General features: G+C 39.8%; 1 long non-coding RNA gene across 1 annotated transcript; it reads right to left on the bottom strand.

Moving 5' to 3' along the window:
- Nucleotides 1-5,672: 5,672 nt before the first annotated feature.
- Nucleotides 5,673-11,066, bottom strand: LOC140847540 (uncharacterized). The gene is made up of 3 exons (XR_012127598.1): nt 9,793-11,066; nt 7,568-7,736; nt 5,673-6,654 (listed from the first exon to the last, which is right to left on the bottom strand). It is a non-coding gene; the product is annotated as an uncharacterized lncRNA (long non-coding RNA).
- Between the last annotated feature and the right edge of the window lie 2,321 nt (nt 11,067-13,387).

The following is a 13,387-nucleotide window of genomic DNA, read 5'->3' as shown; positions in this document are numbered from 1 at the left end:
TTTAGTCATGATGTATTAACTTTTATATGTTACCAGATTCTATTTTCTAACATGTATTCTTGCTCCCATTTTAATCATGGGGTTAACCTGTAAGTTGCCTTTCTTGTAACGTTCTTATGACTTATGCCCTGCTTGGGGAAAATAAATTATGTAGAAACTTTTAGGAGTTGGTCATAAAAAGAAGAACATGCAGAAGAATTCGGCAATATGTAAAGGGAAGATAATCTGTTAGACTAGCTTCTGGAAATTAGTCCAATGGGAAAAAATAAGATTGATTAGAACTTTGTATGCAGCATGCCTATTACAACAGTGTGTGGAATAACAAAATATTACAAATTGTGTGTCCAAGATTGCCTAAATATTCTCATTCAACCAACTCTGGATAAAATGACAATCTTTGGCAGAAGCAAGAGGCAAAGAAGAGCAGTTAACACAGCAGACTGCCATAACGACTAAGCACTCTCTTCAAATCACTAGTCACCAAGAGAGGCATGCCGCCCTCTCCCAGGCTATGCTTTCTTCTAATAATAACAGAAATATGCAATTTGAGTTCATAAAGACTTAGTTATTTTACCTTGATCCTGCTTAGTTATTTCACCTTCAAGGTTTACACGAAACTTCGTTCCCTCTTGCTTCTCCTCCTCTGATTCTAACTATATCCTGAGCTCAGTTAAAATTTGTGGTCCTGGGACTTGAGAATGTTTATAGTGGTTTCTTCCTATCTCATCTGTACCTCCTTTCATTTTATTGACCAAAAATGTTTTTTCACTTAAATGCACTAATTTACTCCTTTCAAATTTTTCTAACATAAAATGTTATCTTCAAACATAGTAAAAAAACATTTGTGTACATATCTATTGATAATCACCCTAAATGTAAATGGACTGAATGCACCAATCAAAAGACACAGAGTTACAGAATGGATAGAAAAGCAAGACCCATCTATATGCTGCCTACAAGAGACTCACTTCAAACCCAAAGACATGCACAGACTGAAAGTGAAGGGATGGAAAAAGATATTTCGTGCAAACAATAGGGAGAAAAAAAGCAGGTGTTGCAGTACTTGTATCAGACAAAATAGACTTCAAAACCAAGAAAGTGACAAGAGACAAAGAAGGACATTACACAGTAATAAAGGGGTGAGTCCAACAAGAGGATATAACCATTATAAATACCTATGCACCCAAAATATGAGCACCTACATATGTGAAACAAATACTAACAGAATTAAAGGAGGAAATAGAATGCAATGAATTCATTTTAGGAGACTTCAACACTCCACTCGCTCCAAAGGAGAGATCAACCAGACAGAAAATAAGTAAGGAGACAGAGCCACTGAACAACACATTAGAACAGATGGACCTAAGAAACATCTATAGAACACTCCACCCAAAAGCAGTAGGATACACATTCTTCTCAGGGGCACCTGGAACATTTTCTAGAATAGACCACATATTAGGCCAAAAAAAGAGCCTCAGCAAATTCAAAAAGATTGAAATTGTACAAACCAACTTCTCAGATCACAAAGGTATCAAGCTAGAAATAATTGTACAAGGAAAAAAAAAAGGCTCACAAACACATGGAGGCTTAACAACATGCTCCTAAATAATCAATGGATCAATGACCAAATTAAAACAGAGATCAAGCAATATATGGAGAAAAATGAAATCAACAGAACAACGCCCCAACTTCTGTGGGATACAGCGAAGGCAGGTCTAAGAGGAAAGTATATAGCAATCCAGGAAATTTAAAAAATTAAAGAAGGAAGAACAACCCCAAATGAATAGTCTAAATTCACAATTATTGAAACTGGAAACAGAAGAACAAGTGAGGCCCAAAGTCAGTAGAAGGAGGGACATCATAAAGATCAGGTAAGAAATAAGTAAATTTGAGACAAATAAAACAACAGAAAAAATTAATGAAACCGAGAGCTGGTTCTTTGAGAAAAACAAAATAGATAAACCCCTAGCCAGAGTTATCAAGAAAAAAAGAATCTAAACACATAAACAGAATCAGAAATGAGAAAGGAAAAAATCACTATGGACACCACAGAAATACAAAGAATTACTATAGAATATAAAGAAAAATTACATGCTGACAAACTGGATAACCTAGAAGAAATGGACAACTTTGTAGAAAAGTACAGCCTTCCAAGACTGACCCAGGAAGAAACAGAAAATCTGAACAGACCGAACCGGTAATCAAAAACCTACCTAAGAACAAAATTCCTGGGCCAGATGGATTCACAGATGAATTTTATCAGACATTTGGAAAGGACATAATACCCATTCTCTTTACAATTTTCCAAAAATTAGAAGAGGAGGGAATACTTCCAAACGCATTCTATGAAGCCAGCATCCCTCCAATATCAAAACCAGGCAAAGACATGACAAAATAAGAAAATTGCAGGCCTATATCTCTGATGAACATAGATGCAACAATACTCAACAAAATATTAGCAAACAATTTGAAAATATATCAAAGAGATCATCCATGATGATCAAGTGGGATTCATCCCAGGGATGCAAGGATGGTACAACATTCAAAAATCCATCAACATCATCTGCTATATCAATAACAAGAAGGACAAAAACCACAGGATCATCTCCATAGATGCTGAAGGAGCATTCGACAAAATTCAATACCTATTCATGATAAAAACTCTCAACAAAATGGGTATAGATGGCAAGTACCTCAACATAATAAAGGCCATATATGACAAACCCACAGTCAACATCATACTTAACAGCGAGAAGCTGAAAGCTTTTCCTTTAAGGTTGGGAACAAGATGAGGATGCCCAGACTCCCCACTTTTATTCAACACAGTTCTGGAGATCCTAGCCATGGCAATCAGACAACACAAAGAAATAAAAGCCATCCAGACTGGTAAGGAAGAAGTTAAACTGTCCCTTTTTGCAGATGACATGATACTGTATGTAAAAAACCCTTAAGAATCCACTCCAAAACTACTAGATCTAGTATCTGAATTCAGCAAAGTTGCAGGATATAAAATATTAATACACAGAAATCTGTTGCATTCCTATACACTAACAATGAACCAGCCATAAGAGGAATGAAGAAAAGAATTCCATTCACAATTGCATCAAAAAGAGATGTGAAAGATCTATACCATGAAAACTGTAAGACACTCTTGAGAGAAATTAAAGAGGACACTAACAAATGGAAATTCATCCCATGCACTTGGGTAGGAAGAATTAATATAGTCAAAATGGCCATCCTGCCTAAAGCAATGTACAGATTCAATGCAATCCCTATGAAAATACTGACAGCATCCTTCAATGAACTAGAGCAAATAGTTCTAAAATTCATATGGAACCACAAAGGACCCCGAATAGCCAAGGCAATCCTGAGAAGGAAGAATAAAGCAGGGGCATTATGCTCCCCAACTTCAAACTCTACCTCAATGTCATAGTAATCAAGACAATTTGGTACTGGCATAAGAACAGACCCATAGACCAATGGAACAGAATAGAGTCCAGATATAAACCCAAGCATATATGGTCAATTAATATACTATAAAGGAGCCATGGATATACAATGGGGAAATGACAGCCTCTTTAACAACTGGTGTTGGCAAAACTGGACAGCTATATGTAAGAGAATGAAACTGGTTTGCTGTCTAACTCCATACACAAAAGTAAACTCGCAATGGATCAAAGACCTGAATGGAAGTCATGAAACCATAAAAGTCTTCGAAGAAAACACAGGCAAAACTCTTGAATATGAACATGAGCAACTTTTTCAAGAACATATCTCCGTTGTCAAGGGAAACAAAAGCAAAAATGAACAAGTGGGCCTATATCAAACTAAAAAGCTTCTGTGCAGCAAAGGACACCATCAGTAGAACAAAAAGGCATCCTACAGTATGGGAGAACATATTCATAAATGACATATCTGATAATGGGTTGACATCCAAAATATATAAACAGCTCCTGTGCCTCAACAACCAAAAAGCAAACAACCCGATTAAAAGATGGACAGAGAATATGAACAGACACTTCTCCAAAGAAGAAATTTGGATGGCCAACAGGCACATGAAAAGATGCTGCACACCTGTATTGATAATTAGTTTATCAATTGCTGTGCACAGGCTTAAATGCTAATTTGGGCTCGATACGCAAGACACACCACCACAAGTCACAGCTGTTTAGTATATTTTCACTTTATTAAAAGAGGAGGAGAGAGATAAGGGAAAAGAGAGAGACACAGAGAAGTTTCAGGAAAACAACAAAAAGGAAGAACAAGAAAGAAAGAAAGAATCAGTCCATCATACCACTAGGACCTCATCATCAGCACCGGAAAACAAATCATCACGGGCAAGTCTCAGGAGAGGACGACAAGTCAGCAGTACTCCAAGCACGATTGGGAGAAGGCTGCTCACGGTTTCTCTAAGCTGATATTTATGCTAGTTTAAACAAAAGAAGCTCAGTGCCAATAGGCACATGCATGAGTCACGTACCGACCCAGATCTGGCCAGGAGCCGTGGCCACGTTCATGACTCGCTGTTAATAGAAATGTCCTGGGTGCATTCCCCAAGGTAGTTAGTTATCCCGGGCACATAGCCCAAGGACAAGTGTCTCTGGCACGCAGCCCAGGGTTGTTGTTCCCTTCTCCCTGAGGAGTGGCCAGCTCCTCTGGGAAAGGAGTGCATACCTTGAGCCTGGTAAACTCATACGACCCCGAGCAGGCCTTAACATTTTATACTTTACTACAATTCGGTCCTAGGGCTGCTTGGGGAATATGCATAGTGTCTGTATGTGCACGTCTCAACACAAACATGGTATGTATCTTTCGCATACGGCGATACATCCAACAGTTATAGAAGCACAAAACAATGGGGGTTATAATTATTAATAGAAGAGGGGTAAATATAGCTGAGAAATATTTGTAGGCAGTGGAACTCCCAAACAAAGAGTCCCACCAGTGGTGATTAGAGTCCTGGGTTATAACATGAGAAAGGTCTTTTAATTGGTTAGATGTTATAGTGGTAATCAACTGATGCTCAGCTAGGGTTCTTTGATTATTAGCCAAAGGACGGGATAACAATTGGGAATTCTGTAAGATGGTTGCTAGAGTTAAATTCAGATATGCAGAAGGAGGTTGTACGTGAGGAGGAGTCCAGGAAAAAGCCTCATCCTCCTCCAGATCGGGAGCTAGGTAGAAAACACCACCGTTCCAGTGGAGCAACTCGAGACGCTGCAGACATCCTGAGAAGGGAGAGGAAAGTCCCATGCTGTGTAATTCCCTCAGGTTAGAGCTAGCAAAACAGACATGTTTGGGTTCTATCTCCTATAAAACAGAAAAATTGCTTATTGGGAATGCAGTGACAATACACAAGTTAGTTGAATGAGAAAGCAAACAGGGTTCCATTATACGAAGAAGGCCGTTACAAACTGGCCCTTGGTCAGTAGATATACAATCAGTTAGTTTGTAAGTAATATTACTATTGTCTATATGAGTGCCTTCTGTCTGTGGTTGTAGAAAATAGTTATCCTTAATAATAGGCAAAGTATGAAAAGAACATAAGGTTTTAACAACTTTAGGAAGGTAACAAATAACAGTGCCTAAGCACCATAAAGCAGTGCAATTAACAACAGGAGCATTCATGGCTATCCAAAAATTATTGGTAATAGAGTCGGGAGAACTTTGCGTAAGGAGACGTTGTGCATTTTATTTTTGTGTTAAAGTGTACAATAATTGTAAGGAACATTTAGTCCAACTGAATAAAGCAGTAGTTTTAGTCTCAATCCAATATTGCTGAATACTAGAGTCAGTAAAGATATGTAACATCTGTTTCTGATAAGCTAACGTTTGCTCATGGGGAATAGTAGTAGTGGGTAACCATTTAGCATTTAAGGTCACAGCTTTGGATACATCTGATCCAGTATTTTTAAGGCGATGGGCTAAAGCTTCTAAATCAATAGAATTAGCTACACCTAATCTAGAGCCAAGGCCACCTAAACGAGTGTCATACCAAGCACGGCATTTATGGCTGCATTTAGGTAAGGTGGGAAAAGAAATGTTAAAATGTATTACTCTCTGGGGTGCAGCAACAGAGATATTGGTACAGGTCCTAGGGATATGCACTATCTGAGGGGTGGCACTCTTCAGGGGTTGTTTTACTGAGACCCATATATAATCTACCCAAGATGTCTTATTTATGATTGGAGTGGTGTTAGTACAAAGAATAAACTGAGAACTGCTAACAGTTCAATTCAGATTATGTTTTGAATTATTACAGTATTGCACAGTCTGTAAAATGCTAGCTACAAAACTAGTATAAGTATTTGAATGAATGGAAATATTCACACTACAACAAGTAACATTAACTTTGGTTTTAAAAATAAAATTAATAGGTGGGGAGCTAGAAACTACCATGTGGTATTGGCTTTCCTTATTTCCTTTCCATACAGTCATATTGCTGTTTGCTGATACTGTTACATTTGCAATAGAACAGGGTTGGTTAGCACGACGCTGGAAAGAATCTTGGGAGCGTGGTAGAGTGACGTTCTTCCATGCATACTGCCACTCAGCTCTGGTAATGTTGTAGTGGGTTGGCAGTCCTAGTTGAGTTCCAGGTGTCCATGCATTACTCATTGCAGGTGTCCACAGCAGAGGAGTCTATAATATAATCTAGTTCCGTAAAAACAATTGGTTAATAGGATACATTTCAGGTTGTTCTTGTTGAGGGAACATGACTACAACTACATTGTTGTCTCCTTGAGCTATAACTTTCCAGCCCGTGGAGGGTCTGTAGCATGTCTTTCTACCCATACTTTGGTTCCAGCAATGTAATCAGTAGAACTAAAGCCACCATATCTCATGGTGGGGTTAGGAGGAGTATCTATCTTTTCCCAGTGATCAGTAGTAGCCTAAGGGATTATTAGTATTTGTGCTATTCCGGTGCCAGGCAAGAAGTGTAGAGTCTCTTTAGAAACATCATGTAGTAGAATTTTAATTTCTCCTACGTAGTCTGAATCAATGATGTCAGCCACTATCTGGATCTCTTTTTGAGCTAAACTGGACCGGGGAGCTATCTGACCATAATATCCCTTGGGTATTTGGATGCCTAATCCAGTAGCTACAGTTTCAGTAATGGCGGGATCTAGCCATACTCCTTGTATATTATGCAGGTCATAGCCTGCGGAAGCAGTAACGCTAGCATAAGGGGCTTGAGCATTGGGATGGAAGCCCCTTAAAATGAGACCCATTATCACTTTGAATTTGCAAAGGGATGACATAATATAGAGCAATGATGTCTAGAGTCTTGATGGTATAGTTCTGAGTGGCTCGCTTATATGCACAGGCTACTAGGACCCCCGAATACATGTCCACACATGTACAGATATATTTGCATCTCTTAGATAGAGGTAGGGGTCCAATATAATCTATTTGCCAAATTTGAGCGGGTGCTTTGCCTTGCAAGAGTTCTCCAGTTATAATCTTGGGCAAAGGCCGGTGTTCATCTAGTTGGCAAGTTGTGCATTGTTCTTTAACTGTTTTTAGGTCAGATAAAGGGACACCTATTTCGCGGTCCGGTGCCCACCTGTGCATAGCAGCGGAGCCTGCATGTCCTGTCTTGTGATGAATCCATCGTGCAAGTGTTAATGTTTCGTCACTAATGGGAGTAGAACATTCCACTTCAGCTATAGCTGCTAAGCAATCCACATCAGCGTTATACTCACGTTCAACTGAAGTCTTCTTAGCGTGAGCGCCTACATGGAACGCAGACAGGTTAGTGGTTTTAGCAATTTCCCAAATATCTTTCCAAATATTGGCTCCCCAAAGATCTTTGTCATAAAATTTCCATTGATCTTTTTCCCATTCAGGCATCCAAGTGCCTAATCCTTGGGCTACTGCCCAAGAGTCAGTAAAAATATAACATAACATTCCTTATCTCTCTCAAAGTTCATTGCCTGGTAGGCTGCTTGTAATTCAACAAATTGGCCACTTTTTCCTTCACCACTGGTCTCTAAGACCATCTTAGTCACTGGATTATAAGCTACTGCATTCTAATATCTAGTATGGCCAATATATTTAGCCGAAGTGTCAGTAAACCAGGCATGATTTTTCTGCTCAGTTGAGAGGGAATTATAGCCATAGTTATATACAACAGGGGAATTAACCCGTTCTATTGCTATTGGTTGAAAGTCATCTATGTTGGGAGCGTCGATTATCTGTTCATGTAGATCTGATATTCCAGATGGCCCAACTTTAGCTCTATTTTGAATATGCCATTTCCACTTAATAGTGCTGGATTCTTGAGCATGCCTAATTTTATGGGAAGCTGGATCACTCATAATCCACTGCATGATTGGTATTCTGGGTCTCAGGGCTACTTCATGGTTAAGGGTTAATTGTTCAGTTTCAGTTAATGCCCAATATGCTGCCAGTAGTTGTTGTTCAAAAGGAGTATAATGGTGTCCTGCTTCAGGTAATTTTCGGGCCCAAAATCCTAGGGGAACCCGTTTAGAGTCTTGTTTTTGCCATAAGCTCCAGTTAGCATAATTTGAGTAACCATAAGCTCTAAGGGTCCCTCTCGTACAGGCCACAAGTCACAGGCAGCCTGAATTGTAGCCTTTGCTGCCTCAAATGCTTGGATTTGTTCGGGCCCCCAGTCAAACTCATAATTCTTCCTAGTGATCTTATAGGAGGGTTGTAAAATCTGTCCCAAGTGGGGAATATGGTTCCTCTAATATCTAAAAAGACTGATAACCTTGTGAGCTTCCTTTTTATTCCTAGGAGGGGCAAAATCTAGAATTTTCTGTCGGGCTTTTGGTAATATGGCCCTGTGCTCGAAATTCCAACAAATTCCCAAAAATGTCACTTCTTGTGCTGGTCTTTGTATTTTGTCTGGATTGATTTCCCAACCTTTCTGTTTCAGAGGAGTCACCATTTGGTCTAAATAACACTGCACTAAATGCTCATCAGGACCTTGGATTAAAATATCATCTATATAATGAGTAATTAATAAATCAGGGTGAATTGGACATTCATCTAAATGTTCAGCAACCAGGCGGTGACAAATAGTTGGGCTATGCTTATAGCCTGTGGCAGGTGGGTGAAGGCATATTGACATCTTTGCCACATGAATGCAAAATATTCCCATTGCTTGGAGTCAATGGGAATAGTAAAAAAAGGCATTGGCTACGTCTATGACTGCATACCAGGTACCAGGATGAGATTGGATATGTTCAATTAAAGTTATTGTATCAGGTACTGCAGCAATTAGGGGAGGAGTGACTTTGTTCAATTCTCTATAGTCTACAGTCATCCTCCAAGAACCATCAGTTTTCTTTACTATCCAAACTGTGACTCACCTCTACCGGAACGGTCTTAAGGACCTCAGCCAGCTGGGGCACATCTGCATTATACAGTTTTCCACCCCAGTGCTCACTGAGACCAGTTCCCAAAGCCCATTCTTTGACAAGGGAGGAAAACTGAGGGTCCTCCCAGCCAGGAATATCACAAATCACACATAAATCCCCACTCTTTTTCTTAAAAGGCAGCATTGCTTCGGTGGTCTTGCGTATCCTGTCCGTGACGCCAATTTGTATTGATAATCAGTTTATCAATTGCTGTGCACAGGCTTAAATGCTAATTTGGGCTCGATACGCAAGACACACCACCATAAGCCACAGCCGTTTAGTATACTTTCACTTTATTAAAAGAGGAGGAGAGAGATTAGGGAAAAGAGAGAGACACAGAGAAGTTTCAGGAAAACAACAAAGAGGAAGAACAAGAAAGAAAGAAAGAATCAGTCCGTCATACCACTAGAACCCCATCATCAGTACCGGAAAACAAATCATCACGGGCAAGTTTCAGGGGAGGATGACAAGGCAGCAGTACTCCAAGCATGATCAGGGGAAGGCTGCTCGCGGTTTCTCTAAGCTGATATTTATGCTAGTTTAAACAAAAGAGCCTCAGTGCCAGTAGGTGCATGCATGATTCACATACAGACATGGATCTGGCCAGGAGCCAGGGCCGCGTTCACGACTTACTGTTAATAGGAACGTCCCGGGCACGTTTCCCAAGGTAGTTATCCCGGGCACATAGCCCAAGGACAAGTGTCTCTGGAACGCAGCCCAGGATTGTTGCTCCCTTCTCCCTGAGGAGGGGCCAGCTCCTCCGGGAAAGGGGTGCATACCTTGAGCCTGGTGAACTCGTGTGACCCCGAGCAGGCCTTAACATTTTCTACTTTACTACAACATCGCTAATCATCAAAGAAATGCAAATTAAAACCACAGTGAGATATCACCTCGCACCAGTTAGGATGGCCAACATCCATAAGACAAACAGCAACAAATGCTGGCGAGGATGTGGAGAAAGGGGAACCCTCCTTCTCGGCTGGTGGGAATGTAAATTGGTTCAACCATTGTGGAAAGCAGTATGGAGGTTCCTCTCAAAACTCAAAATAGAAATACCGTTTGACCCAGGAATTCCACTCCTAGGAATTTACCCTAAGAATATAGCAGCCCAGTCTGAAAAAGACATATGCACCCATATGTTTATTGCAGCACTATTTACAATAGCCAAGAAATGGAAGCAACCTAAGTGTTCATCAGTAGATGAATGGATAAAGAAGAAGATGTGGTACATATACACAATGGAATATTATTTAGCCATAAGAAGAAAACAAATCCTACCATTTGCAACAACATGGATGGAGCTCGGGGGCATCACGCTCAGTGAAATAAGCCAGGTGGAGAAAGACAAGTATCAAATGATTTCACTCATCTGTGGAGTATAACAGCAAAGCAAAAACTGAAGGAACAAAACAGCAGCAGACTCACAGAACCCAAGAATGTACTAACAGTTGCCAAAGGGAAAGGGACTGGGGAGTGTGGGTGGGAAGGGAGGCATAAGGGGATTAAGGGGCATTACGATTAGCACACATAATGTAGGGCGGGATCACGGGGAAGGCGATATCGCACAGAGAGGACAAGTAGTGACTGTACAGCATCTTACTATGCTGATGGACAGTGACTGTAATGGGGTATGTGGTGGGGATTTGAAAAAGGGGGGAATCTAGTTATCAGAATGTTGCTCATGTGATTGTATATCAATGATACCTTAATAAAAAGAAAGCATGTCAATACCTTTAAAAACTATCTATATCTCATGGACTTACTTAAACCTGTAGATTTCCCTACTTATTACCAGGATAAAATGTAAATGGCCACCAGTAAGGGGTTGTTTAAATGAATCATGGTACATCCGTAGCCTATATTGTATTCAGGCACTAATAAATATATGTTTAAAGATTGTCTAAAATATCCAAATGTGCCTGCAATATATGGGATATGAAATTTACAAAACGCTTGTGGAATATTATTTCAATTTTACTTTAGAAAAATAAACATGAGGACGTCTAGTTAGAAATGGTTTGTGGCAGTCAGCCCTCAGTTGACCTTCCTGAACATTCTATTTAAATAAGTAGTAATAGGTATGACATTTCTGTTTAAAAGGTAGAAAATCATGACAAAGTTGTGACAATTATACCAACTGAGACAAAAACTTGTTAAGTTAAAAAACACAAAAGCACACATTTTTAAGGACACCAAAGAACTGTGTGTATGAAGAGGTTTATAGAAATTAATTTTATAGCAGAACATGTCTGCTTGGTGAACAGAGGTCGGTTGCCACTAGAGTTATGTGCTGAGTCTTTGTAGATTAAGGAGCAGACCAACAATAGGCAAAGGGACTCCGCTGGAGTAAAAAAAGAAAGCTAGTAGAATTTTTAGAAACACATAGGATGGTTTGACAGATGGTGTCTTCAGGAGGCCCAAACAATAGACAATGATAAGTAAGGATGTATATGAAGTTTGGTAGGGGTCAGGGATCAAATTTCCTTTCACATGAATGTTCATCTGATCCAGCATCATCTGTCAAAAAGATTTTCCTGAGTACTTCTGGTTTGAACTCAGAAATGCCCAGAGCTGAAAGGAGCATCCTTCCTACCCATAAAATAAGAAGTGGGAATACTGCAAACTAATGACTCACTTTGGAACCCTTCGGAGAACTGAGGTCTCACGGAAAACATCACACACAAAATTTAGTGAAAGATAGGTACTTGTGGGTAGAAAGAGGATCTAAGTAAGCATTTGCTTACTTGGGACACACACTACCTGAATGCTATATAAGCCATTAACAAGACTAAATTAGAGAATTTCAAGAAATTTCTAAAGGCTGAGTGGGGGCTACCAGTGAAGTATGAAGTCTGGGAGGAGTTTCACACCATCCTGTGAGCTTTTCCTCCAGGATCTCCACTAGATGCCCACAGAAAAGATCTGTGAGGATCCTTAGAAAGATCACTCTTGCTGCTTGCTGGGAGAGAAAATTTAGCAACCCCTGCCAAAATCCCAGCAGACACATCTTCCCTATATTCCTTATGGCTTAATCTACAGGGGAGAAGGCATCAATGTTCTCTGTATCTCTTTGCACCTTTCCTGAAAATCTAAAGTTATTCGCCCCAAAGGATTATTTACATATATTTTTAAAAAGCTTTCCTTGAGAAAGATAAAATGTGTACTTCCTGACATCCAGAAGCTGGTCAGGCCCTCACAGCTAGGCCATGCTATTCTCCTAACACACAAACATTTTCACAGAATACCAATCTTGACCAAGGTTATTCTGAGAGCGTGATAAAATGACACCAAGTATGGCTTCTCCACAATTATGTCTCAGCGCAGACAAAAACAAGGTCCCTGTGCCACACATCAAATACCACATACCCTCTTTCTTGGCGAAAATGAGTGACTGCTACTTCTTTGCCAATTATATATTTATCTTCCTTCTAGTCCCCCCTCCCTATAGAGAAACTGTATTGAGATACCCAGTCACAAAATTGCCCATACCTTCTTAAAGCACTTGATCTAGATTGAAACTTCCTTTCCTTAGACTCTCCGCAAGTCATTCAACCCAAGCTCAAATCCTTTAGTAGGTTCTTTTAAACACCATCTTATCAACATCCCCCGACAAAAAGTGATTCTCCATGGCGCATGTTCTCCCTTGTTGCAACTTGTTTCATTGCAGGTATCTTTCTAGACGTCGTTGGCTGAAGAACATTGACATCTTAACGTTTGAGTTTGCTTGATGCCTTAGGACGAAGATCACCTGACTGAACATGTAGGTCTATTTCTGCTGTCTATTATTTTCCATTTATCTATTTGGCTACTCTTATATCAGTCTCATATTGTCTTGATTGCTGTAAATTTATAAGCAAGTCCTGAAGTAGGGCAATGTAACTGGACTTTTTCAAGAAAATTTTGAGTATGCTAGCTATTTCGTGTGTTTACATTATTTTTGAATCAGTTCACCAATTTCTTCAAAAAATCTGTTGCAGTTTTGATAGGGAATCTATAAA

This window comes from Manis javanica, chromosome X (assembly GCF_040802235.1).
Source record: "Manis javanica isolate MJ-LG chromosome X, MJ_LKY, whole genome shotgun sequence".
In the NCBI taxonomy this organism is placed as follows: Eukaryota; Metazoa; Chordata; class Mammalia; order Pholidota; family Manidae; genus Manis; species Manis javanica.
The sequence above is the reverse complement of the archived record's forward strand: the minus strand, read 5'-3'. Positions and strand labels throughout refer to the sequence as shown.